We start from the raw sequence: 27,101 nt of genomic DNA, 5'->3' as shown, positions 1-27,101 counted from the left end.
GCACTAAAATAAGACACTATAAGTTCCAGAAAAAGACACTATTTTGGTGTCTTGAATCGTTCCTTTATTTCCGGAACATATAAGTGTGGAGATATATATATATATACACACACACACACATATGTATATAAAATTCTTATATATTTTTTCTTATTTATTTATTCATTTATTTACTTTTACTTCCCTAAGTACTACCTTCAGTCTTGCCTAAGAGCATGCAATTTTCCGTAGAAAGAAAATACACAAATGACCTCACGCTCTTTTCATCATGATGGGGTGTGCAGAGTTCTAAAAGGCTGCACTCTGCCAATCTACAACCCCTCACTGAAGCATTACTACTGTTCTACCCAGGCACACCATGAGATGACAGGCTTCCCTGATGCTGTCACAGGAGGGTGACACACAGACCCTCTCTCCCTGAGACTCTCTGGCCTAGCCCCAGCAAGAGGTCTCTGCCCACAGACACTAAAAAATAGAATTCAGTTGCTCTCTGAGCATTCCTATTGCCCTCAGCTGATTAAATATATCTCTACTTTGAGAGAAAACTAGTTCTTAAATTGTTGCCTTTTATTTCCAATTCTAGAGTTTAATCTAAAAAATCCTTCAGGCCATTTTTTTCTTCAATGCTAAGGTTTTGCAACACTTTCATGAGTTTGAAAAAGCTTTATTTAGGTACAAAGTATACAGAATAAATTTAACATTTTTAAGAATATAATTCAATGAATTTTAGTAAATTTATAGAATGTGCGACCTTCAGTTTTAGAACATTTTCCATTAACTCAAAATCATCTGTCATGCCAGTTAAGTCAATCCCATCTCCTACCTTCTGGACTCAGGCAACTGCTAATCTACATTCTCTCTGTACATATTTACCTTTTCTAGATATTTCACTCAATATGTAGTATTTTTATCTGACTACTTTCACTTTCACACTGTTTTTGAGGTTATGGAATTTTGACAGCAATTGTACAGCATCTCCATATCAATTTAGGAACAATTGCCACCTTAGTTTTCGGTCATCCAATTCAATAATTTAGAATTGCTCATCATTTATTTAGATCTTCTTTAACTTTTTGCAATAATGTTTTCTAGTTTTCAGTGTAAAACTTGTGCACTATATTTTATTTGTTTTATATAAATATATATAATAGAGATATATATTGTTCATACATATGTTTATAATGTTCTTATATGTAGAATTGTTTTCTTAATTTTATTTCCAAATTATTCATTGCTGTTGGATGGAAAAACAAGAGTTATTTTAAAAATATTTGGTGTATTTTACCTGTGAAGACTTTTGTGCCTGAACTTTGATTTCTGGAAAAATTTAAATTTCTAATTCAATCTTGGTCTGAAAGAGTTAAGCATTGCAAGAGAATGAAATAAATCTAGCAGAGAGTTTTTATTTTTTCCTTTCTAAATATTTATTACATTCACTTTCAGGGAAGCTCTAAATGGTTATTGATAAGTTATTGATATCCAATATTATCTTTACCACCTCAAAAGCCTGGGTAAAACCATTTTTTTCATTGTCTTGCAGTTTCAAAGTCCTCTTTTCCCCCTGCTCAGCTTGTATATGACTATCTTCATTCATTTGTTTAACATATGGTTATTAAAATCCCTACAATATGCTAAACTCTGTGCTAAGTTCCCAGCATGTAAAAGTAAATATGACATTTTCGTTTTTTTCAAGTCGCGTAAAACTTTCAGGTAAAGCTACTAATTCTACCATCATATCTCACACAATATGCTAAGTGTTATAATACAGACATTGTAGGCGCTTATGAAATAAAATGAAGGAATGTCCAATAATGGGAAGGTTAGTTCAGAGAAAGTTCTTCCAGCAAGTATGTGAGGAGAGTCGTGGTGCTTAAATTAATATGATGGTATTTTCAGAAAGAAATCAGCATTTTTCATTAAAACAACACAAACAATTTGATGTATTTGCATCATAGAATTATCTGCAACTTTAAATATTGCTTGAACATCTCAATGAACTCAGATGACTCCAGAGCCACTTCTTTAAAAGGAGTTAATTCTGATCTGTATAAGCCAAATTGACATCAGCTGCTCAGGTACATTTTTTAATTACGTTCAGAAATATACATATATAAACATATACACACATAAATAGACATATGCACACATACTATACACACAAACAAATATAAATATATCTGTGTATTTGTCCCAGGCATTTTACTTTTAAGAAGTTACTCCAATACAAATAATAACCATGGATTATAGAAATTTCTGCTTACAACAGCAAATATTTTCCAAAAAGTTAAAATCCAAACACATTGGATGAACTGCATGTATTATACACACAAACATAATATTTTCCTAAATAATTCCACTATGTATTATTTACATTTACTCAAATGTTTTATACAATTTTCATAAGTAAAAAACAATCAGATTGCTTGAGTGCTTCTAGGACAAGATCCTGATTGATGAGATGCAGTATAACAACATTTTAGAAGTGTGAACTCTGTGTCCAGGTTATATGGATCTAAATACCAGTCCTAACAGTGAGTTCATGTTCCCTTGGTCAATAAAATTAATTTCTCATGTATGATTTTCCTCACAAGCAAATATGGATAATAATAACATCTACTAGATACTATTAGACAGAGGCTTAGTCTTCATACCACACAGTATAAATTGTAAGGAATTATTCATGCATTGCATATTCTTATGCTGTAAACTTTCTAGTAGCCAGTTTAAGACAACAAAGAAAATCCATTTCATAAATTGTTTTGTAGCCAACAAATGGATTTTTATATAATTCATTGAGACATATACTAGATCACACCTTTGTTAGTTATTTTTAGTAAGTTGTGTAACTGTTCTTTATATAATCAGTGTCTCATTCAACACAAAAATATACATGAGCAGGTACAGTATACCATTAACAACATGGGCATGGAGTCACTGAGCCCTACAAAGTCAAAAATTTACATAGAATGTTTGACTTCCTCAAAACCTAACTACAAATAGCCTATTGTTGATGAAAAGCCTGACCAATAACATTAAAAGTTGACTGGCACATAGTTTATATGTGTTACTTGCTGTATTTTTATAATAAGGCAAACTGGAAAAAAGAAAATATTATTAAGAAAATCTTCCCTGGGCACAGTGGCTCATGCCTGTAATCCCAGCACTTTGGGCGGCTGAGGCAGGCAAATCACTTGAGGTCAGGCGTTCGAGACCAGCCTGACCAACATGGTGAAACCCCGTCTCTACTAAAAATACAAAAATTAGTTGGGTGTGGTGGCACATGCCTATAATCCCAGCTACTCGGGTGGCCGAAGCATGAGAATCGCTTGAACCCGAACCTGAGAGGTGGAGGTTGCAGTGAGCTGAGATCATGCCATTGCACTCCAGCCTGGGTGACAGAGCCAGACTGCCTCAAAAAAAAAAAAAATCGTAAGAAAAAAATATATATTTATTATTGATTATGTATAAGTGGATCATCACATAGATCTTCCTCCTTGTCATCTTCACATTGAGCAGGCTGAGGAGTTGGAGGAAAAGGAGGGGTTGGTCTTTCTGTCTCAGGGATAGCAAAGGCAGAGAAAAATCTACATGTAAGTTGACCCAAGCCATGTTGTTAAGGGTGAACTGTATTTAACTATATCTTAGATCAATTCTTGAGAGAGCAAGAGTAGTATAGTTCAAGTTAGTATTTTCTTGGTGATATGTCTCAGAAATTCTAAAAAAAATAAGTAAGCAACAAACATTCAACTGGATCTTGACACTTGTTAATTCTTGGAGCTTTAAACAATGCAGCACCCAAGAACTATTTTTTCTAAAGTACAGCTCTCATTATTCCATTCTCCTACTTATATTTTCTAAAAATGCGTTATTTATCACAGAATTAAGGCCAAAATCATAAGGATAACATTCAGTAATCTGTAATGGAGCTCTAAATTGGTATTCACATTGAATACTTTTTTTTTTTTTTTTTTTGTGACAAAGTCTTGCTCTGTCACCAGGCTGGAGTACAGTGGCACAATCTCAGCTCACTGCAACCTCCACTTCCAGGGTTCAAGTGATTCTCCTGCCTCAGCCTCCTAAGTACCTGGGACTACAGGTGCCCACCACCATGATCGGCTAATTTTTGTATTTTTATTAGAGACAGGATTTCACCATGTTGGCCAGGATGGTCTCCATCTCTTGACCTCATGATTCACCCACCTCAGCCTCCCAAAGTGCTGGGATTACAGGCCACATTGAATAACCTTTGACCTAGACTTTGTTTTCTGTCTTCTGTCATTGCCCACATTTAGCTTTTTCTTCTAAAATTCACTCTTCATAATTACTTCTTATCCATCTGTACCAGGACCTCCCTTCTCAAAGCATTAACCTTCTTTCCCATACCTGTCTTTGGCCAACTTTAAACTCTCCTTTTTTGCTCCTTAAGTGTGCTCCCATAGTAACAATTATAGATAGATAGATGATAGATAGATAGATAGATAGATAGATAGATAGATAGATAGACAAACAGACAATATATAAATACATAGATTCTTCTCTGTGTCCTTTACTGAGTCCGAAATCATTTTCTGCAGATTGATAAATTTCATCATCTGTGATGTTATTATATTTATCTCCTGACACAATAAAGCTGCTAATGTGTAGTTCTTAAAACAACATAATAAACAGAAGTGTTATGTATCAATGAAGCAAGACTCTGATCTTACTGTAACTCTCTAGATTAATTTTAAACTTAAAATTTCAGTAGCATTGTATTGAAGGAATCTAAATGTCAAAGGAAATTTATATTACATATAATCAATCATATGCCTTTATATAGGCTAACAATAAAGGGTATGCTATTGCATTTAGAAATATCTTTCTCTTTTTCTACCTTCTAGCTCTATCTCTCATTTCCTCATTCTTCCTTTTTTGTCTCAATCCTACTACCATTCATTCAAATTCATTTTTTTATTATATGTGTGCTGGCTTTTGAAAAGTTTATAGTTGAAAATTAATTTTGAGTAATGTAGTATTTATATTGCTGCTATGCAACTCTGTGAGATTTCCTGCTTGCTATGGATCATTCTCTATTTATTCTAGACAGAAACTCAACTTAAAAAATGGAGATGTAATTTGTTTTAATCGATAGATTCTTTTGCCAGGCACATATGCAAAGCTTCCTTTATTTCAAGTTCAAATGTTTGTTTCCTTCTAGTGATTGCTGTGCTTTGCTGCTATTTATTCAGTGGCCCATAGCTTAGTTATATTATTTGTGGTGAGTAGCAAAAGAAAATTGTCTGTGATTTCAATTTAATTTTGTTTTATTCTCAAATATTTATTTATTTTTTGGCGTATAACCAAATAAAGTTTCTTACATTATACAATCACAACTAATTTATATTTTTCTATATTCATAATGCTTGAACTATTAGATTTTTCATTTTGCAATTGATAATTTTTTTCTAATAACTAAAATAGGTATATTAATTTTCTAGTAGTAATTGCAATTATTCCATTTCAACCTGGTGTTAATAATAAGCCTTTATCATTCTCAACTTGTAGAAAATCAAACAGTGAATGCAATAGAATGACTTTGGTTAGCCACTGCTCTAGATAATTGGATAACTGCTTTTGGTTCTTAGATTTGTATGTATCAGTACAGGTTATAATATGCAATTCAAATATTTTTTAAAATTATGTTATTACTTCTCATGGTTTTTACATTATGTTTATTTCTGTATTGCTTTTATCAATATAAAACTAAAAGTAACATTATTATAATAAATTAAGCCTGTTGTGAAATAAGAATCACCGAGACATTTTTTGCCTAAAGAGAAAATAACAAAAGAGATACTTGGCAATCCAGCAATGTGTACCTTGGTATTTACTCAAGGGAATTGAGAAAAGCTGCACATAGATGCTCAGAATAGCTTTATCTACAATTGCCAAAACTGGGACGAAATCAAGATGTCTTTCAGCAGGTGAGTAGATAAGTAAGTTGCAGTTCACCCAGACTATGGGATATTACTCAGCACTAAAAATAAATGTCAAGCCATGAACAAACATGGAGGAAACTTAAATGCATATTACTAAGTAAAAGAAGCCAATCTGCAAAGGCTACATACTTTATGATTCCAACTGCATGATATTCTGGAAAAGGTAAAACTAAGGAGAGAGTGAAAAAAAAAAAGTGGTTTCAGGGGCTTAGCGGGGAGGGAGGGATGAATAGGAAGAGCAAAAGAGCAAAGAGGATTTTTAGGAAAGTGGGTGTTCTGTCTAATACTGTAATAGTGGATACACTCCGCCATTATGCATTTGGTTAAGCCCACAGAATATACAACACCAAGAGTAAGCCCTAACAAACAATAGAGTTTGGGTAGTAATAATGTATCAGTGAAGTTTCACTGATTGCAACAAGCATACCACTCTGGGGGGATGCTGGTAATGGAAGAAGCTATGTACCTGTTGTGGGGAGGAGGCACATGGGAAATTTCTGGACGTTCTGCTCAATTTTGCTGTGAAACTAAAACTGCTCTAAAAATGAAAGTCCATTTCTAAAAACGGATACTTGGTGGAAAATTATTTAGAAATACAAATGTACCCAAAATGTATCTTTTCTGGAATATGTAATTTATTTCAAGTGGTTCAGTTAGACTGTGGCATGTTTATCCTATTTCTTTATTAATCAGTATTGAAAAGTACACGCAAGAAAAAGATATGTTGGACCTAGAAGTTATCATTATGAATGAAAAGTATTTTCTACACTTAAGAAGCTTGCCATCAATTGTTTGGGAAAAACAAAATATAAATTATTGAAAAATCCCAGGAAAATATAATATCAGATATATAAAAAGTGCTTTGGAACCAAGAAAAAAAAAGAAACACTGTCTGTTATTGTACATTGGGTAATTCATTTTTTATTTTTATTTTTTTGAGGTGGAGTCTCACTCTGCTGCCTAGGCTGGAGTGCAGTGGCACAATCTCAGCTCACTGCATCCTCAGCCTCCCTGGTTCAAGTGATTTCCCACTAATTTTTGTATTTTTATTAGAGACAAGCTTTCGCCATGTTGGCCAGGCTGGTCTCAAACACCTGACCTCAAGTGATCAGCCCACCTTGGTCTCCCAAAGTGCTAGGATTACAGGCATGAGCCACAGTGCCAGGCAGTAATTCAAATTTATAGGCATTTCAATTGAGTGGAAATAATTACATGGCCAATTAATCTCTAGTAAGGCCTTCATGCATATCTTTATTTTCACAGAAAGATCTCTTACATAGACTGTATTTTCAATTATGAGTGAACTTTTACTATACACCACAGAGAAGACAGACAAAAGATTAGAAAATTCTCCTGTAAATGGGGTGGGTTGATAGTAGAGGGAAGTAGATAACAAGAAAATAACAAATCTTTACTATTAATGTTCAAGAATATTCTTTAATTATTGTGAGGATTAATTTTATGTGTCTGTTTAACTAGGTTGAGGGATTCCCAAATACTTGGTAAAACACTATTTTTGCATGTGTTCTTGAGAGTATGTCTGGAAGAGGTTAGTATTTGAATCAGGAGACTGAGTAGAGACGATTCATTCTCATGGATATGGGTGGGTATCACCCAATTCATTAGGGGCCCAATAGAACAAAATATTAGAGAAAGGGCGAATTCACTCCCTCTTCTTGAGCTGGGAGATCCATCTTCTCCTAGTCTTGAATATCACTGGCCAGTGCTCCCATATATTGGGTCTTTGGACTCTGGGGACCAAGAAGAACACCTTCCTCGCCGCTGCCCACCCCACCACCCTCCTACTCAGGCCTTTAGCTTGGGACTGAAAGTTGCATCACTGGTCCCCTGACTCTCAGACCTTTGGACTCTAACTGAATCACACAATCGGCTTTCCTGGTTCTCCAGTTTGCAGGCCAAATATCGTGAGACTTCTCAATCTAATTATATAAGCTAATTCCTACAATGTATCCCATCATATACATGTATTCTATTGGCTCTGCTTCTCTGGAGAACACTGACTAACAATTATCTTTCTCCCCCACCCCCAATATGTAGGCATAGAAGTAGTGTTTAAAACTTACTCTCATATGCAAATAAGTACCTCTTTTCTGATTAGTTTATATTTTCAAATTTTTCTAAGCACATAAATAAAGATGACACGAATCTTCCAATAAAAGCTCTTAATACAGTTTTTACTAGATTCTAGAGGTTTTGGAACCAGGAATACTTATAGTAAGTGTTTGAAATCAAGTTACAAAGTCTAAAAATGTATGTTCTTTTAAAATGAGGCTAAAATCTTTAGTTAAACAATGGTAGGAAATAGGTTCATATTAATAACAAAAGCATTTAGTTATATTGAAGTTTTTTATTGCCTTCATGTACTTGGTTTTTTGTTGTTGTGGTGGTGGTGGTTTGTTTTGTTTGTTTGTTTATTTGTTTTGAGACACAGTCTCACTCTGTCACCTAGGCTGGAGTGCAGTGGTGCAACCTCAGCTCACTGCTTCTGCCTCCCAGATTAAAATGATTCTCTTGTCTCAGCCTCCTGATTAGCTGGTACTACAGGCATGCAACACTACAGGCCTGGCTAATTTTTGTATTTTTAGTAGAGACAGAGTTTTGCCATGTTGGCCAGGCTAGTCTCAAACTTCTGGGCTCAAATGATCTACCTGGCTCAGCCTCCCAAAGTGCTGGGATTACAAGAGTGAACCACTATGTCTGACCTTCGTGTGCTTTTAAATAATTATCTACAACAATAAATGTTAATGTTAACCTTTTCAGTTATATTTTTATAAAATTAGTAGACATGTTTTTCTTTAAAAAATCATGATTCATTCACTAAAATATCAATGTTCTCCTTGCAGAACTGTGTTATAAATGCAGAAATTGTACCTAGATTGAGAAGCTGTAACATGGCACATAAAAAGCACAAAATAAATGTAAATTATTTGATTTTGTTTTGAAGAATATAATACATAAATAAGTGTGAAAAAAGAGAAGTACACAAATAAAACGTGTACAGATCTCAGTAGACATTCACAACTGAACACTACAAACTTCCCAGAAACGAATTTCTACCTATTTCTAGGTACTACACCTTCCAAGAATGACTTCTATTCTAACTTCTTATTTATTTATTCTCATTTCTTTGCTCATTTTTGAACTTTTTGATATGAATGAAATCGTACAGTACTTTAACTCTTTTGTCTGGCTTTCTTTGCTCAGCATTATGTATAAGAGATTCAACTGTGTTAATATTATTAGGTATAATTACAGTTGATTATTATCACTGCATTGTAGACCATATTGTGAATATGCCACAATTTACTTACCCTTTCAGCTGAAAGGCATTTGCATAATTTCCACTTTAGGGCCACAGTAAATAGCCCTGCTATGAGCATTTTTACATGACTTTAATAAAAATATATACACATTTCTTTTGAGTGTATACCCGGAAGAGGAATTTTTGAGTCACATAGTAGACATATGTTTGCTTTATGAGAAACTGCAAAACTGCTTTTCAAAATGATTCTACCAGTGAACAGAACTACCAGTGAACAGAACTACCAGCATTGTACAAAAGACGTTATTACTCCCCAATCTATACAACACTTGGTAACATCTATCATTTACATAGTGGTTAGTGTGAAGTTGTGTAACATTGTGCTTTTATGTCTTATTTGCTTGATGGCTAATGAAATGAAATATTTTTTCCTATGTTTACTAGACCTATTGGTGTCTCCTTTTGCTTCATGCCTAGTTAACTCTCTGGCATCATTATTTTTATTTTTATTATTATTGTTACTAGAGTTTAGTCATGCAAACTCCTACACTGAAAGTAGCCAAGATCATCAGTTAATATTACGGTAACGATAATGCTGATATACAAAGTATATATTCTTTTTTTGAGAAGGAGTCTTGCTCTGTCGCCCAGGTTGGAGTGCAATGGTGCGATCTCGGCTCACGGCAACCTCTGCCTCCCGGGTTCCCGCCACTAAGCACAGCTATTTTTTGTATTTTTTTAGTAGAGATGGGGTTTCACTATGCTGGTCAGGCTGGTCTCGAACTCCTGACCTCAGGTGATCCACCCTCCTCGGCCTCCCAAAGTGCTGAGATTACAGGTGTGAGCCACTGCACCTGGCTACAATGTATATATTCTTATAAAGTTTAAACAATATTTAGATATTCAGGTTCAGCTTGGTGTTTTGACACACAGTTATACATTTCCAGTATGCATTGCCTGCAAAGTCCGTTTGTTACATACAAAAAAAAAAAAAAAAAAAAAAAAAGACATTTTCCCCAGTCCACTGGGTTTAAACACCATTTCTATACCGGCACCTGATTCTATTTATCCAGTCTGACTTCTCTTCTAAATAGATTTTAACTCCATTTACCTACTTGACATCTTTGAGTGAATGCCTAATAGACATCTTTAACTTAACACGACACAAACAGAATTATTGGTTTCTTCTACAGATCTACTCCTTCCCAAATCTCCTCACAACTGCAGATGAGGGCCACTATTCAGTTAATTACACAAGCCAAAAAGCTAAGTGTCTTTCCTAATTCTTCTCTATTATCCATGAGGAAGCTCTGTCAGTTCTATCCTCAAAATAAATCTGAAATCGGGTGATGCCTCACCTTCTTCACTACTGCCAACCTCATTCAAATGACCTACTTTTCCTAGACTTGAGATATAGCTTCTTTATTGCTCTTTCTGATTCCACTGTTACGTCTACCACTGTCTGCCCCACAGAGAAACCAGGGTGTGTAAACCTCCTAGCCTTACATGAACTTCTGTAGGTGTCCAAGCCTGAAGGTCTACAAGGGAGAAAAACAAGAGAGAGAACAGATTATTGGGTACTCTTTTCAGATTGAAATCACAGTATTGACTTGGCTATGATTCTTTCTGGAGCTAGGGGCACTCTTTCAAATACGTGTGCTTTTGATAGAGTTTAGTTCCTTATGATTGTGGCACTGAGGCCTCCGTTTTCTTCCTGGCTGAAGTCTAGGTGTCACTTTAGGCTCCCAGAAGCCGCCCACAGTTTCTTGCCATGTATGTTCTTCCAAACACATTCTCACACATTGAATCTCTTCAACTTCCCTTTTAAGGCCTCACCTAATTGGGCCAGGATGCTCTTTTGGTTCATTCAAATCAACTCATCACAGGAGTGATGCCCTATCATAGTCACAGGCTCTGCCCACACGCAGAGAGGGAAATTACATGAGTGGTACACAGTGGAGGGCAGGTTTTTTGGGCCATCTTGTAATGCTGCCTGTTAAACTTACATACTTATATTTTACTGATTATAGTGGGCAAAGGAATCTATCTCTGGGAACCCTGAAAATGTGGATTTGATTTCTCTCACACAGGCAAACACCTAAAACAAGACAGGTCTGCTTCGTGTTGCCTCTTTCATTTTATCTATTCTAAAACAAATTATCCTAAATACATATCTAACTAAAGAAGCCTTGATTATTAAAACATTAGAGCTGCAAATGAAATTGAGGCATTGCATCCTGGCTTCCCTATTTTAGGTAGGAAGAATTCAGAACAGGTAGAAATTTCAAATTATAGGAAAGGCATTAAAAAGATTCTGGGTAGCCATAAAAAGACAAAAATCTATTATATCTCACAAAGTGCCACTTTCTCATTTCTGTGATGCTTGGGGGAGGCGATTTTCTCAAGGCAACTATGGGAAAAGCAAGATCAGACACAGCTAACTTCCATCCTCTGTTGCTTCTATGAAGTCTTTTAAGTTCAAAAGAAACTTGGACTTCCAAAGGCATTTCTCAAGTTCTATGTTAGTTTCACATTTTTTCTGAGGTTTGTCTTTTGCTAGTTCTTAATATTTCCTGAAATGAAGCTGAGGCTTGCTTCTTCTTTTGGGGTGGGGTGGGGGGAGGGTATGAACATAGTTCTTATTGGTAAATATTTTATGTGTTCCAAAAAAATATGTTACCTAAATTATTAAGTTCAGGGTTGTGTGTGTCTCCTTTCAATTAGGTTGTTAATTTTGTGTTCAGACACTGTAATTTTATTTTTTTCTTATTGACTAGTGGAATCTGTTCAAAAATCTCTCTTATGTTAATGTGTTTGTCAATTCCACTTGTACTTCTAACAATTTTGTTTTCAGTCTTTTATGATCATTTTATTTTTTATATGGATGTTTGAAATTGTCACAATTTCTTAGACAGTTAGATATATCTGACATTAATAATCTTGGATGTGGCTTAAAGTCTACATGGTCAGATATAGATATATCTACTCTGAATTTTTTAACTGTCATTTTCCACCTTTTATTTTCATTCTTTACAAACATCCTTTTAAGCAGAATATGGTAGTATTAAAAAATAAACATATCTAAGTTTTCAATATTTTCAATAGTGTATTTAGTTCAAAAACACTTATTCTGATTATTAATATACTTAGGCCAATTTTGTGTTTTATATTTGTCCCGTTTCAATATCTTGTTTTTAAATTTTAAACATTTGTGTTTCTAGGAATTATTTTTTATTTCTCACTACAATTTTCTTCACCTAATCTTTTGAAACTTATATTTATTTTATTCTGTTAACTATTTTTATTTAAAATTAACATAATTTATAACACATTAGAAAAGTCTAATGAAAATCAATGTCTCAGTTGTTTTCTTGAAAAGATTACCAAAATATACACTTTTTCTTTTTCTTTTTCTTTTTTTTTGAAACAACATCTTGCTTTGTTGCCCAGGCTGGAGTACAGTGGCGTCATCTTGGCTCACTGCAACCTCCGCCTCCCGGGTTCAAGCAATTCTCCTGCCTCAGCCTCCCAAGTAGCTGGAACTACAGGTGCAGACCACCATGCCTGACTAATTTTTTTGTATATTTAGTAGAGACAATGTTTCATCATGTTGGCCAGGCTGGTCTCCAACTCCTGACCTCAAACGATCTGCCTGCCTCGGTCTCCCAAAGTTCTGGGATTACAGGTGTGAGCCACTGCGCCTGGCCAAATATACACATCCTTTAGAGGATTTCAGTCTCCCTCATATTTCCTGGACTTACATGCAGTTGATGTTCTCAATTTTAGTCTTTTTAAAAAATTCACAAACTAGACATTATTACAGAGACAATGTATTTACATTAATTTACAGCTTTTCTTACTCCCTTGTTCATCTTTCCTCTTGTATCACAGATTTTTCACGCAGGGTCCTTTGTTGTTGCTGTTGCTTTCTTTCTCTTCCTCCTCCTCCTTGTTCATGAAGTGTGTCCTTCAGAACTAGGAGGTTAATGGCTGGTAAACTCTATAAGTTTTTGTCATTCTGAAATGTTCTTATTTTATCCTCATTCCTTTAATCTCAACAAATAGTTTGATTATAAACACATTTTTTAGTTCACAAGTATTTTCTCTCAACATAGATATTTAGATCACTCAAAATAAACATGCGTGTTTTGTACTTTTTCCATTGGTGATGTTAACATCTTAATGACCCCTATTTAAAATTCTCTGCTTGTTGGTTTTGACACCTGTGTTACTTATGCTCTTCTCTCAATATTTTTCTACTGTGGATCATCCTCTTGGTATTATAGCTAAGCTATTCTTTGCCTAACTCAATATCTCAAAATATTTATTTGTAGAACTTTCAGAATTTTGGATTATCTATGCAGGTGTTTTGTCTATTTTGAGTTAAATTCTGTATATCTTGTGAGGTATAAATCAAATTTTACTCTTTCTTTTTGCTTATGAATATCTTATTTTCCTGGCACTATTCTTGAAAATAATAAACTTTCTTCATTGAATGACGCTCACATCTTTGTCAAAACTTAGTTGACTCAATTTGTGAGTTTGTTTCTGGGTTCTCTAATCTGTTCAATTGACTTGTATTTCTATTATTTGGTAAATACATTTTGCATTCACACCAGCAATGAATGAGAATTGCTCCGCATGTTCGCCAGCATTTGGTATTTGTCAGCGTTTTGGATTTAAGCCATTCTAATAGGTGTGTTTTAGTTTCACATTGTGTTTGTTTTGACTTGCAATTCTCTAATGACATATAATGTTGAATACCTATGCATATGCTTATTTTCCACGTATAAAATTTTAAGTAAAGTTTCTCATCAGAACTTTTACCCATTTTTAGTTGTGTTGATTATTTTCTGATTATCATGTTTTAAGAGTTCTTTGTATATTTTTTATAGAAATCATTTATTAGATATATCAAAAATGTATCACCTTTGTCAAAAATTATTTGTTTCTATTACTGAGTCTGTTTTCTGAGCTCCTGGTTCTTTGAGTCTTTTCTCTATTTATTTTACCAATACCATACTGTCTTAATTACTGTAGCTTTATAATAAGTCTGGAATTCAGGTAATGTCAGCCCTCCAACTTTGTTTTCCCTTTCAGTATTGTGTTGGCTATTTGCGGTCTTTTGCTTTTCTATTTTAACTTCAGAATCAGTTGGTTGATATCCACAAGAAAACGTGTGATTTTGTTGGTATTGCACTGAGTTTACAGATCAAGTCTCCCTCTTAATGAACATGGAATACCACTTCACGTATTTAGGTCTTTTGAAAAATTTTTTATCAAAGTTTTATAGTTTTCCTAGTGTAGATGTTTAACATACTTTGTTAGATTTATACCAAAATATTTCTTTTTTGTGTGCTAATTTTATCCACTATGTGGGCATAGAGTTGTTCATAATACTTCTTTATTATGTTTTTAATGTCTCAGGATGAGTTGCAACAGCCCCTCTTTCATTTCTAATATTAATAATTTGTGTTTTTAAAAATTTTCTTGGTTAGACTTACTAGATTTTTTTAGTGTTATTGATCTTCTCAAAGATCCAGTTTGGGATTTTATTGATTATCTTTGTGCCTTGTTTTTAATTACATTGATTTCTGTTCTAATTTTTATTATTTCTTTCCTTCTGTTTATTGAGACTTAATTTGTTCCTTATACTAGTTTCCTAAGTTGGAAATTTATGGTATTGATTTTAGATCTCTCTTCTTATCTAATATACACATTCAATGCCATATATTTCCCTCAAGCATGGCTTCCACAGCAACCCACAAATTATGAGTAGTTATAATTTCATTTTTATTTCCAAATGAATTTTTAAAATTTCAGAGAGATTGGAAGTGAACCAAGCACTTGGTACTACATTAGTTATCTCTTCTATCATAACAAATCACTTAAAACTTAGCAGTTTGAATAATAAACATTTAGTATTGTATGGTTTCTGAGGGTCATGAAACTGGGAGCAACTCAGCCAGATGGTTCGGTGTCAGAATCTCTCAAAATATTTCAGTTTAGCTGTCAGCCTGGAATACAGTCATCTCAAGGTTCAATTTGGGCTACGAAATCCTTTTCCAAGTTTAGTCAGATGGTTTTTGATAGTTAAGAAGATATTTTCTTTGATCAGAAAACAACCTCATCTGACTCATGATCACACTAGAGACTATGCAGTTCATAGGGGAAGGGAAGAAAGAGACAATCTGAACACAGGAGTAATCAGTCAAAGAGTTAAGTCAGTTTGTGGGCTGACATCAACAGTTTCCTGGTGAGTCACTACTGAAATGTACTTTATGCATTTATGCAAATGTATTTATGCATTCGTGACAGAGAGATCTATTTCCCTAGCAATCAAAGACTGCTGAGCATGGTGGGTCTTATTCAGTTTCTTAATTATCTTCAACCCTTACAGAAATGGGTATGAACATCAAAACTCCAAATCTGCACAGCTATTGGAAAGTAGAAGTGCATAGAACATAACTGGATAAAGGAATTTATCCAATTCCATCCATAGACGTTAAACAGAGTAGAATCTTGAGAATATTCACAACTTTAGATTGGTTATAAAAAATAATAAATTATCTCCAAATGTTATGCTTTTGGCCCAAGTGATAACTGCTACAAAAGGAGGGTCTCCCCTCAACTTCTCATGCTCCTTATAAGCCCCTGTTATTCACAAGACAGGCTGATGTGGAGATGTTCTATACACTAAGTGTAAGAATTAAACCAATGGGGAAAATGTTTGAATAAATTAAGCTATGTGTAAGTATTCAGATGATTAATTAAAAATGGCAAAAAAGAAAGACGTTACCATTAAAATGGTAGTGTTTTAGTATAAGAGATTAGGTGGTGTGATTGTTCTACCAACTCCTCAGATAGTAAAGGATTGTGACAAATTTATTCAATTGATCCCAGCCCTAATGAATTTACCAAAAAAAAAAAAAAATCTTAGGAGGATGATGCAAGAGAGCTATCTATAGATCCTCTATAACCAGTGCCAATTAATACAATATGAGGTTAAAAGTGGATTCTGATTCTGCTTATAGGATTGTACACATTCTCTTGGCACAACCCCAAGAAAGGGATCTGAAATTGTTTGTTCTATAAGTAAAATGCCTTTGACATAGTGGAGGAATTTTATGGGTATTACTGGACACTGGTGTACAATGTAATATCACACACAAGCCTGTTTATTGAAAGGTAAAGGCAATATAATTGTTAAGGGGATCAGATGATAATATAACTGTAGAAGGAATAAACAGCAAAATAAACAGTAAAACTATGCTTCAAAATAGGAGCTAATAAATAAAAGTTATAATGGTTTTTATATACTGATATAGTTTGGATGTGTGTCCTTGCTCAAATCTCATAATGAAATGTAATCTCCAGTGTTGGAGGTGGGGTCTGGTGGGAGACGATTGGATCATGGGGGCGGAGGAATTCTCATGAATGGTTTAGCACCATCCCACTTGGTACTGTACTCAAGATAGTGAGTTCTCTGGCCTCATACCTTGTCTACGCCATCCCTGCACAGAGTTCCTAACCTGTGGTCGGTAAAGAATGTCACTTTCTAACAGGTCTGGGAGCTCCAAGTTTATCCTGGGACCTTACAAGCAAAGAATCTCCCAACTCACAAGTATTTGAGGATACAAACACATGGCCGGGCACGGCTTTTTTTTTTTTTTTTTTCCCAAAGTGCTAGGATTACAGGCGTGAGCCACCGCGCTCAGCCCTGGGCTCAGCTTTAAAGGTCTTATCTGAAATTCCTTGTGGAACAGAGTTCCATCAAAGCCAATTCAAAAGGCCTATGTAGAAATAACCATTCTTGCTGCACTTTATGCAAATAATCAGGCCAAGTATAACAATAAAGTTTATTCTACAAGTAATACACATGGTCCTATCATAATTTATTTTCACCAAAAAAATAAGGACTGAAGAAAGGAATTGTGCTCCAAAGCTTATCATACTTTTGTCATTAAATCCTAGTCTCATTAACTGTTTTCAAGCTTTTTGCCTGCGTTTTCGATGAACCCCGCCTATTCCTGTGAAGCAAGTGGTGAGCTCCTGCAGCTCGGAAGAATCAAAAAGGGATGGGTAATGGAAAAATCTGGATCAATATGCTAGTTCTGGGCAGTTATCCTGCAAATTCTGCCAGGTAATGAAAATGAGTAGGGTGCCCATAACCTGGAGGTTTCTTTGTTTGGGAAAATGAAACCAAGAAACTTCATAGACACCCCAAAGCAAAGTTCTATATCTTGGCAAATAAAATTTTAGATGGAAATTATCTACTACACCACACTTGTGGGAATTGCTATACTCACTCTACTATTTGCAACAGGCTTATTATACATGGTAGCACCTCCTAAGTGAAATATTGGACAGAGAGCTTATGTCTTGTGTCAGTATTTGGACACTATATACTCAGTACTATAACTCAAATTGTTTCCTCTCACCTACAAGCAATCAAACTCCAAGCCATGCTGCAAACTGAATCACCCATGGACACACCATTCTTCCGAGGACTCTTAGATCCAGCCCAGAGGGAGCCCTAGCTGCTGTTCCCCATTCAACGCCCCTTTTCAGCAGGAAGTAGCCAGAAAGAGTTGTCGCCCAAAACCCCCTAACAGCAGTTAAGGTGACATCTCCACAGGAGGAATATTACAGGAGTTACTAGAAATTATTTTAGGTAGATAGAGAGGAAAAGGGGTCCTTGGGAAGTTTTTGTTTCTTTTAAAGCAGCTCCAGAAACATTTCTTGTCTAGCAGGAAAGCCCCAGCTTTTAGAGCCAGGTGGCAAGTTTTGATATGCAAATGCAGGCCATGAGAAACTGGGTCCACCCAAACATGGCCATTCCTCCGTCTTCTTCCTTGCCCCAACATGTGCCTGGAAACATGGCTGCTTGTACATATCCCCACGTGTGTAGAACATCATGGTGCCCTGTATTTGCATATTAAAAGGCTAGGGTGGGAGGGCCATTTTTTTTCACAAGCTACATGAGTAACATGCCTGGTCAAACCAATCCCCTGAGCCCTGTGCAAATCAGACACTGCCTCCTCCAGCCTCCTCATGTAACTGGCTGATTTCCTTGCACTCAGGATTTCCTCTCTCAGCTTTGGAGACCCCCTCCCTCTGTCTCTGTATGGGGGAGCTTCTTTATTCTTTCTTGCTTATTAAACTCTCCACTCTTTAAAACTAACAAACAAACAAACAAACAAAAACAACAAAAAAATAAAAAAGATAGTTCTCATGAGCTTTGGTCATTTAAAAGTGTGTAGCGACAGGGCACGGTGACTCACACCTGTAATCCCAGCACTTTGGGAGGCTGAGGCTGGCGGATTGCTTGAGGTCAGGAGTTCGAGACCAGTCAGGCCAACATGGTGAAACTCCACTTCTATTAAAAATACAAAAAAATTTGCCAGGCATGTTGACGTGTGCCTGTAATCCCAGCTACTCAGGAGGCTGAGGCAGGGGAATTGCTTGAACCGGGGAGGTGGAAGTTGCAGTGAGCCGAGATTGTACCACTGCACTCCAGCCTGGGTGACAGAGCAAGACTCAGTCTCAAAAAAAAAAAAAAGGTGTGTAGCACGCCGCCCCCAACATCACTCTCTTGCTCCCGCTTTTGCCATGTCTAGTGACTGCTCCTATTTTGCCTTCGACCATGAGTAAAAGCTCCTTGAGGCCTCCCCAGAAGCCCAGCAATGCTGGCGCCATGCTTGTACAGCCTGCAGAATCATGAGCCAATTAAACCTCTTTCTTTATAAATTACCCAGCCTCAGGTATTTCTCTATAGCAATGTAAGAATGGACTCTTACACATACCCATACACAAATATATTACTGAGATAAATGTGATGTCTGTATGAAGTGTGATGGATATGGGTTTACAGGTGAAAATATTATCTTTGTCTTCTTTTAACTGGGTATTTTAGGTGGAAACTTTAGATCTATTTATAAGTACTCACATGGTAATTTTTAAAACAATAAAAAATACCCAGAGACAGACTATCAAGAATTTTTGTCTTAACTTTAAAAGCATGTTAAATGCAATTATAATAATAGCCACAAATCCCTTCTTTTGTGGTTTGTCAGAAAGAAGACCTCTAGGAAAAACTTATAGATCCTCAAGTCTAACTCTAGACTACAAAGGATTAAATACATTTGTACCTACAAAATTATCATCTGGGTTCAATACAGTATTAACAATTCAGCAAGGCGCAGTGACTCATGTCTGTAATCCCAGCACTTTGGGAGGCCGAGGTGGGTGGATCACGAGGTCAGGAGTTCAAGACCAGCCAGACCTACATAGTGAAACCCGGTCTCTACTAAAAAAAAAAAAAAAAAAAAAAAAAATACAAAAATTAGCTGGGCATGGTGACGGGTACCTGTAGTCCCAGTTACTTGGGAGGCTGAGGGAGGAGAATCGCTTGAATCTTGGAGTTGGGGGTTGCAGTGAGCCAAGATGCCACTACACTCCAGCCTGGGCAACACAGCGAGACTTTGTCAAAAAACAACAACAACAAAAAAAAACAAAAACAAAACAAACAAAAAAAAAACAAAACCTGGGTAACAAGATAAAGGAGATTGGTATTCTGTGATCAATTGGACTAACATTTTCTTCTTAATTTCTATCTTGCAAGAAAATCAAAGCCAATTTGAATTCATGTGTGATGGACTCCAGTATTTATTTACTGTGCTTTCTGAAGCATATTTAATTTTTTTTGCTTATTTCTGCAACCTGGTGAGATGAGACTTAAGTTTTATCCAGGTTAGAAGTACAATTTGCTATCTTTATTATATAATACTCATATCTCAATCTGAATATTAAGCTAAAATAGAATCTCTAGTGCCAATTAATCATATGATCAAAGGAAGTACCTGTACCAAATAAATTTAAAATGAAGAGAATTACTTATTCCTCAAGCAATTAAAAATAGGTTATTTTCTTGAAATCAAAACAAAGAGGATAAAGTTTGAATGTATTGTTTGATTTGTGAAGATATCGTCTGTCACATCTGGAAATTTCAGTAGCCCTGATTTACAAAGATATGAGGAAAAAAACTGAATTTTCTTGATGTTCTGGACAACTGCAGGCTCTCTTGAAGCCTCAAAGAACTAACACACCATAGATTCCTTTGGGACAACACTACCGTGATGTTCAAATGACATTGTGTCAGCAACTCACACACAAACAGAAGCCTTTGGCAAAAGCCCATGATTGCCAACCACTGGCTATTGTGGGGATTTGGGATTAGAAATTATCTGGGTTTACCTCCAGGCATAACTTTTTAAAAGACAATTGCTAGCCTATTATTGAACTTCAGTTGAAATTGTTAATGTTACATAAAGACATAAAATTATTTTAACACCTGAAAACTCCATAATGTCATGGGTTATATCAGAACAACATTCTGAAAGGAAGGGAAATGCATCCTAAAATAGAAAGGGTATGTACAACAATCTATGTCAGGGCACCTTTGAGGACAACTATCATAATTAAAGAAGAAGCTCTTAGACTTTGAGCTCTACATTAGGCCTTCTTGGTTATTTATCTAATTAATATCTGAAGGCACCACTTTCTATAACTGTTTACCAGAATATGATAGAGTGGCATGGTTTACAGAGGGTAGTAAGGAATAGAGGGCTGAAATTCAAACTGAAGGCAGCTGTATTGCAACTGTTCAAGGTTGTATATTGAATGGAGAAGGAAAAGAAAATCTCAACAGACAAGATAAAAAGTGGTAATCTTCATAACGTCATAGAGAATAAATAATAGTAGTCACTATATTAAGAGATGTCAGGCCTGGCACAGTGGCTCATGCCTGTAATCCCAGCACGTTGGAAGGTTGAGGCTGGTGGATCATTTGAGGTCAGGAGTTGAAGACCAGCCAGGCCAACATGGTGAAACCTCATCTCTACTAAAAATACAAAAAGTTAACCAGACATGGTGATGGGCACCTGTAATCCCAGCTACTTGGGAGACTGAGACGAGAATCGCTTGAACACCGGAGGCGGAGGTTGCAGTGAGCTGAGATCGTGCCACTGCACTCCAGTCTGGGCAACAGAGTGAGAGACTCTGTCTCAAAAATAAATAAATAAATAAATGTCAATAAATGCAAACCTAGCAGACCATTCTCCCTTGTCTAAAGTTAATGGTCTAAATTGGTATGGCAAAGATTTAAGAAATATTCAATTCAGAGTAATCAACGTTTCTGATATATCTTGATGATACTGGATGAACAATTACAATGATTCTAATGTCACCCTCTCTTTTGGTTTCCATTTTGCGGGTTTTATCTATTACACAGGGTGCATTCTTAGGGAGTAAGTGGAAGTGTTGCTTCCCAAAACAGAGGACTTTGTTCAATAGCAGGGACGTGGAAAATATGTAACTTTTACTAATAAATGCCCTTTTCAAAAAGGTGTCCATACATAGTGGTTAGACTATCTCCTGCTTTTACAACTCCTTATAATATCATGTGCCCCAATGCTTATAAATCATGTATGCATTTGTGAACGGAGGGCAATGATGAAGGTAAAGTGTCATTTAGGGCATAACTTGGAGCCCCGTGAGTCCTTTCAGTTATTCAACGCCATGTGATTGTCACATGCACTGCCTCTCTAGCAATCCCCAGCTTCAGATTACATCCACTCTATTCCCAAAGCATGTGAACTTTTGCTAATAAGTGTCTCTACAGGTGAAGGCACTACATAAAAATTTATTTCTTGTAATTTTCAAAAATGGAGGGGGAGTTCACATAACATAAAATTAACCATTTTAAAGTGAACCATTCAGTGACATTCTGTAGATTCACAATGTTGTACAATCACCACCTCTCTAGAAATCCCACGTGTATCAAGCATTTATTCCACAATCTCCGTTTCCCCAGCCCCTGTCAAGCATCAATTTTCTGTCTTTATAGATTTCCCCTATGCCGGATATTTTATATAAATGGAATCACACAGCATGTGACCATTTTTTGTCCAGCTTCTTTTACTTAGCAAAATGTTTTCGAGATTCCTCCACTGTGTAGTCCAGCACTGTCACTGATGCTTGGAAAAAATCTGTGAATAAAGTAGATGCATATTCACTCTTAGGAGTTTGTAATTTAGCAGCTAAGGAAAGTCAATGGCAATAAATGCAACATAAAAACAATTTTAAATTTTATAGTGTGGCGGAAGATGTTCGATATGAGGAAAAGAAAAAGTAAGGCAGGGTAGGTGGGATTTTGAGAGACGAGGGAGGAGTGGGTGCAATAATATATGATTGACCAAGTTAGGACTCAAAGAATGTGGAATTATACTAAAGAAGACAAAGAGGTGCGAACATTGGTTAAATTGAGGTGATGGGGCACATCCAGTGCAGAAAAAAATAAGGCTGTGGAATGCTCTGATGTGGAAGTGCTCTCGGTGTGGTCAAAAAACAGCAAAGGAGGCTGATGTGCTGGATCCCAGAGATTGGGTGAGAGTGATAGAAGGCTAGAGAGATAAGGGTTGGGAGGTGGCACAGATCACATACAGCAGGGTCATGTATACCATTGGCAGGACCTCGACTTTTTTACTCTGATCTGAGGACTCCTGGGAGAATTTTGATATTATATTTATGCTTTAAAATTACCTAATTGCTCCATTGAAAATAGATTGGGTGATATGGTAGATTTAATAATTCAGAGAAGAGATAATGATGACTCAAACTATTAGGTAGCAAACGATAGTGAGGCATGCATGTATTCTCAAGCACTATTAACAATTCCCTGATGAATTGGACGTAAAGGGAAAGAGTGAAAAGTGACTCTGGTGTTTTGGGGCTGAGCAATTGAGAAGCGAGATGTGATAGAAGCGTTTGGATGGCCAATCACTGGAGACAGAATTTAGGACCAGCATGCTAGTCTCTTGGAAGATTTGTGGGAAAGTTTAGTTTTAGCTCCTGATTTTGAAAAATGAAAAGTCTACCAGGAGGAAACCGGCAGAGGATCTGATGCTGAGATGGGAGATTATGATACACATTAGCCAGGCTGCACAAGGAAAATGCCTGCTGTTGATGCCGAAGCACAGCACATAGAGGAAACACGGCATCTTTCTGATTTGGAATTTAATTATCTTCTTGAGGAAAATTAGTCCCTCGGAGAATCCCAGCAGTGGAAAAATTTCAGAGAATGTGGGAAAGCAGGAAGTTCAGCACATATTGGCAGGTCTTGGCACTCCTTATTCTACAACAGGGACTGGGAAATTATGGCCCACAGGCAACATTCAGCCTGCTGCATGTGTTTGTAATAAAGTTTTATTGGAACACAGAAACATGCATTTGCTTACATTTTGGCTGTGGCTGCTTTAATGCTACAGTGCTGCAGTTGACTGGCTGCAATAGAGACCACATGGCATGCCAAGCCAAAAATATCTGCTACCTACTGTTTTCCAGAAAATGTTTGCTGACCTCTGTCCTTGAATATGTTTGAGGGGAAAAAAAAAATCAGCTCACCCTCCTGATTAGATGCTGTAGTGCAGCTTCTATAAATGCTTCTATTTTCATGGTTTCATTTTTTGTTTATGTATTTCTTGTCTTATGATCACTGCCCAAACAAATTCAAGATTTAATTAGAGTTTATGTCAGAAATCAGTGCTAATAACACTTCTACAAATAATGGTTGTGGCCAGGCTTGAAGATTCTGAGGCTCTGTTAATGACTGATTATTGGTTATTGAGGGAAATAATCTCTGTCAAGGTGTTCCAGGCTCATGGAGGAATTTATAAGATTCCCCAAACAAAATTATTTAGTAACTGAAGTTGGTACAAAAGTTATGAAAAAATACTTTTTGGTGTTTTATTTCCCCCATTCAGACCTGCAGAAGAAATATGTGAGTATTTACATAAATGACTCATACCTCTGATAGCAATGTTTATTTATTCGTTTGTTTGTTTTTATTATTATTATTTATGAGACAGGTTTTCCTTAGTCACACAGGCTGGAGTGGAGTGGTGTGATCATAGTTCACTGCACCCTTGACCTCCCAGGCTCAAGCAATCCTCACAACTCAGCTTCCCAAGTATCTGGGACTGCAGGTGTGTGTCACCATGACCAGCTAATTTCTTTTTTTTTTTTTTTTTTGTAGAGACAGGTTCTCACTATATTGCCCAAGCTGGTCCTGAACGCCTGGGCTCAAGCAATCCTCCTGCCTCAGCCTCCCAAAGTGCTGGAATTACAGGTGTGAGCCACCACACCCAGCCATAATATTTAAAGAAATAAGATAATGATATATTAGAATCATATACAGCCATCTATTACTCTTTTCTGCTCAGGCAATATCTCATACAGCTTCATAAAAAACAAGTATTCCAGGACTCGGGAAGCATGTAAAACCTTTAAAAACATATAAAAGTTTCAAATAAATCCTGGAAAATGTTAGTCAAAGGCAAAGAAAGTGTTTTAATTACTTTATTCTAGAATTTCAAATGCCTTTACACAGAAGATATCGGCCAGCTGTTCTTCATTTCCACAGAGAGGAGAGCAACCGATGCAGACTTAACTAGCAGTAATAAAGCGAGCAATAAGGAGATTCTACTAAAAGCGAGAGTGAAAACATTTTAGGATACGTTAAGAAATCTTCTCCGGAGATTTTTTTTAGTCATGGATAGATTCTCATTTGTCTGGAATGGTGAGCATGTGGCCCAGGAAAAAGTTAGGGAGAGGACTAGATTTACTTTTCTGTCCTTAAAGTTTTGTAGGTGACTTTAAAATTTGCAATGCATTTCTCAACACTTCCAACATATGGGAGCTAATTCATGCAAGACATTTCATAAATTGTGGGTTTTAGTTTAGAATCATAAGATCTACTTTCCACCCTTGAACAATGAATAGAAAATTGAAAATATTTTAAAGACAATGTTTAGCAGATAGCTCCAAAATTTAATTTCATATGTTTTCTATGAAAGATTTAAAATCTTAGGAAGAGATATTGAAGGCTACCTTTAAGTTTTCACAATAACTTAGAAAATAGGACCAAGTATTTTCAGGTCTCATTTCAAATCAAGAAAAAAAAATTTGGAAGAAAAATAAAATGTGTAAGCAATTCTCTAGATGTTCAGTATATGTGGTACATTTATTTTTTAATATGAAAGTATTTAATTACATGTGGAATAAAATTTTTTATTATTCTTTTAGCTGTTTAGGTGAGCTATTAAAATAGGCCCCTAAGAAGAAAAAATAAATATAATAGCAAAGTAAAAAAAAATAAAATATTAAAGGAAGCACTTTCAAAAAATTGTGGCAAAATATTTAAATTAAAGAAGAGAAAAGCAAAAAAGGAAAACAAAATTCATTTGGATTATTAGCCTCGTTTGTAAGGCTTTTCTGTCAGGGAGGCATTTCAGGAGTCATGGATAAAGTATACTTTGAAGTGGAAATATCAGATTTCATATTCGGTTCTAACGCATAAAGATTTGTGATTAGGAAAGATATTTCACTTTCCTGAACCTCTGAGACTCCATTTTTAAAAGAAAAACGAGTTTCATGGTGTTATTAATAGCAGCAGGAGACAGTCAAATTCCTAAGCAGATAGGCGCGCGTCCCTGGTAAAACCTGACCAAGCCAAAGACAGTTTTGCCTGAAAACCAAGCTTCTGGACCAGAGTGAGAACCTCTATTCCGGTTTGCCCACTCTCTCTCTATTGATTCCTTCTGGATGAAGCTTTTTAACCAATCAAATGTTGCCTTTTCCAAGGCTACCTTACAGCACACACCTCCTCATTGCAAACCTAGAAAAACCCTGGACTCAGCCTTTCAGACATTTTTCTGCTTTGGGCCACCTTCTCACACAGAGGGCTACCCACTTCGGGTCCCCTCTCATTGTGGAGAGCTTTTCTGTCACTCAATGGAATTCTTCTCTGTCTTGCTCTCTTACCGGTGTCCACGTACCTCATTCTTCTGGTCACAGAACAAGAACCTGGAACCTGCCGCATAGTGGCAGTGAAAAGGGCAGCAGCACGCTTCTGGTTGGCTCGCCCATCTAGGCAGCGGGACCGAATGAGTTGTGATACGCCCTCGTTCGCTCGGCTGTAAATGGCGGGAATGAGAGAGAACTGTAACACTTCCTGGGGGCCCACACCTCAGAACTCCCCGAGCAGAATCTGTGACACCTCCTTGGAGTTCCGTGGTCACTGTTGTCTCCGAGTATTGGGGCGCCACAGCGCTCCCCTTGTCTGAATGCTGGCTCCCAGACATGGAAGCCCCTTGTGGCACTTCTGGTCCTGCCATGGGCTGGACCATGGTGACCACACAGCCATGGTGGTCACGGGATCCAGGCCAGGGAGCGAGTCGAGTGCAGCCTGCCAGGTTGAGCGAGCTGGAGTGAAACCCGGGCAGAGGGGCCACCAGCCACAGAAGCTTCTGGCTGGCAAAGCGGCACTGAAAGTATCCTGTGTCATTAATATAATTAAAATAGTTAAGAAATATAAAGCACTTACAAACGGTACTGATGACATGGGCAACATTCAGCAAATATGGGCTAGTCAGTGTCTCAGTGGAAGTAATGTAGTAATAGGCATGACAGTGGTACTAATTACGGTTACAAAGTATTTTATTGATAATGTAGCATTAAGATATGTGGTTTTATGTAGTTTACTAAAATTACTAACTTTGAAGTATGTAATGTAATGAAAAAGTACATTAAACATAAAATAGTGTATATATGGTAAAGTGGAATGGCACTAAATAACTTAAAAAATATGAATTAGGCATGGCTATATTCTGGACAATGTTAATAGCAGAACAGTTCAGGACTTGACCAATCTGTTTTGACTAATATAACTATTAAGGAATATCATTATAACATTCTTTCAGCTCATCTGCAAAAGGTAAAAT

At 36.3% G+C, this 27,101-nt stretch overlaps 1 long non-coding RNA gene across 1 annotated transcript in view; it reads right to left on the bottom strand.

The window, feature by feature from the left end:
- LOC129533060 (uncharacterized) overlaps nt 1-26,295 on the bottom strand; it is a 192,217-nt gene extending 165,922 nt beyond the window's left edge. The window contains exon 1 of the long non-coding RNA XR_008679081.2: nt 26,157-26,295. This is a non-coding gene — a long non-coding RNA (uncharacterized lncRNA). The remainder of the gene's footprint in view (nt 1-26,156) is intronic.
- Between the last annotated feature and the right edge of the window lie 806 nt (nt 26,296-27,101).

This window comes from Gorilla gorilla, chromosome 3 (assembly GCF_029281585.2).
Source record: "Gorilla gorilla gorilla isolate KB3781 chromosome 3, NHGRI_mGorGor1-v2.1_pri, whole genome shotgun sequence".
NCBI classification, from domain to species: Eukaryota; Metazoa; Chordata; class Mammalia; order Primates; family Hominidae; genus Gorilla; species Gorilla gorilla.
This window is presented reverse-complemented; position numbering and strand designations above follow the sequence as displayed.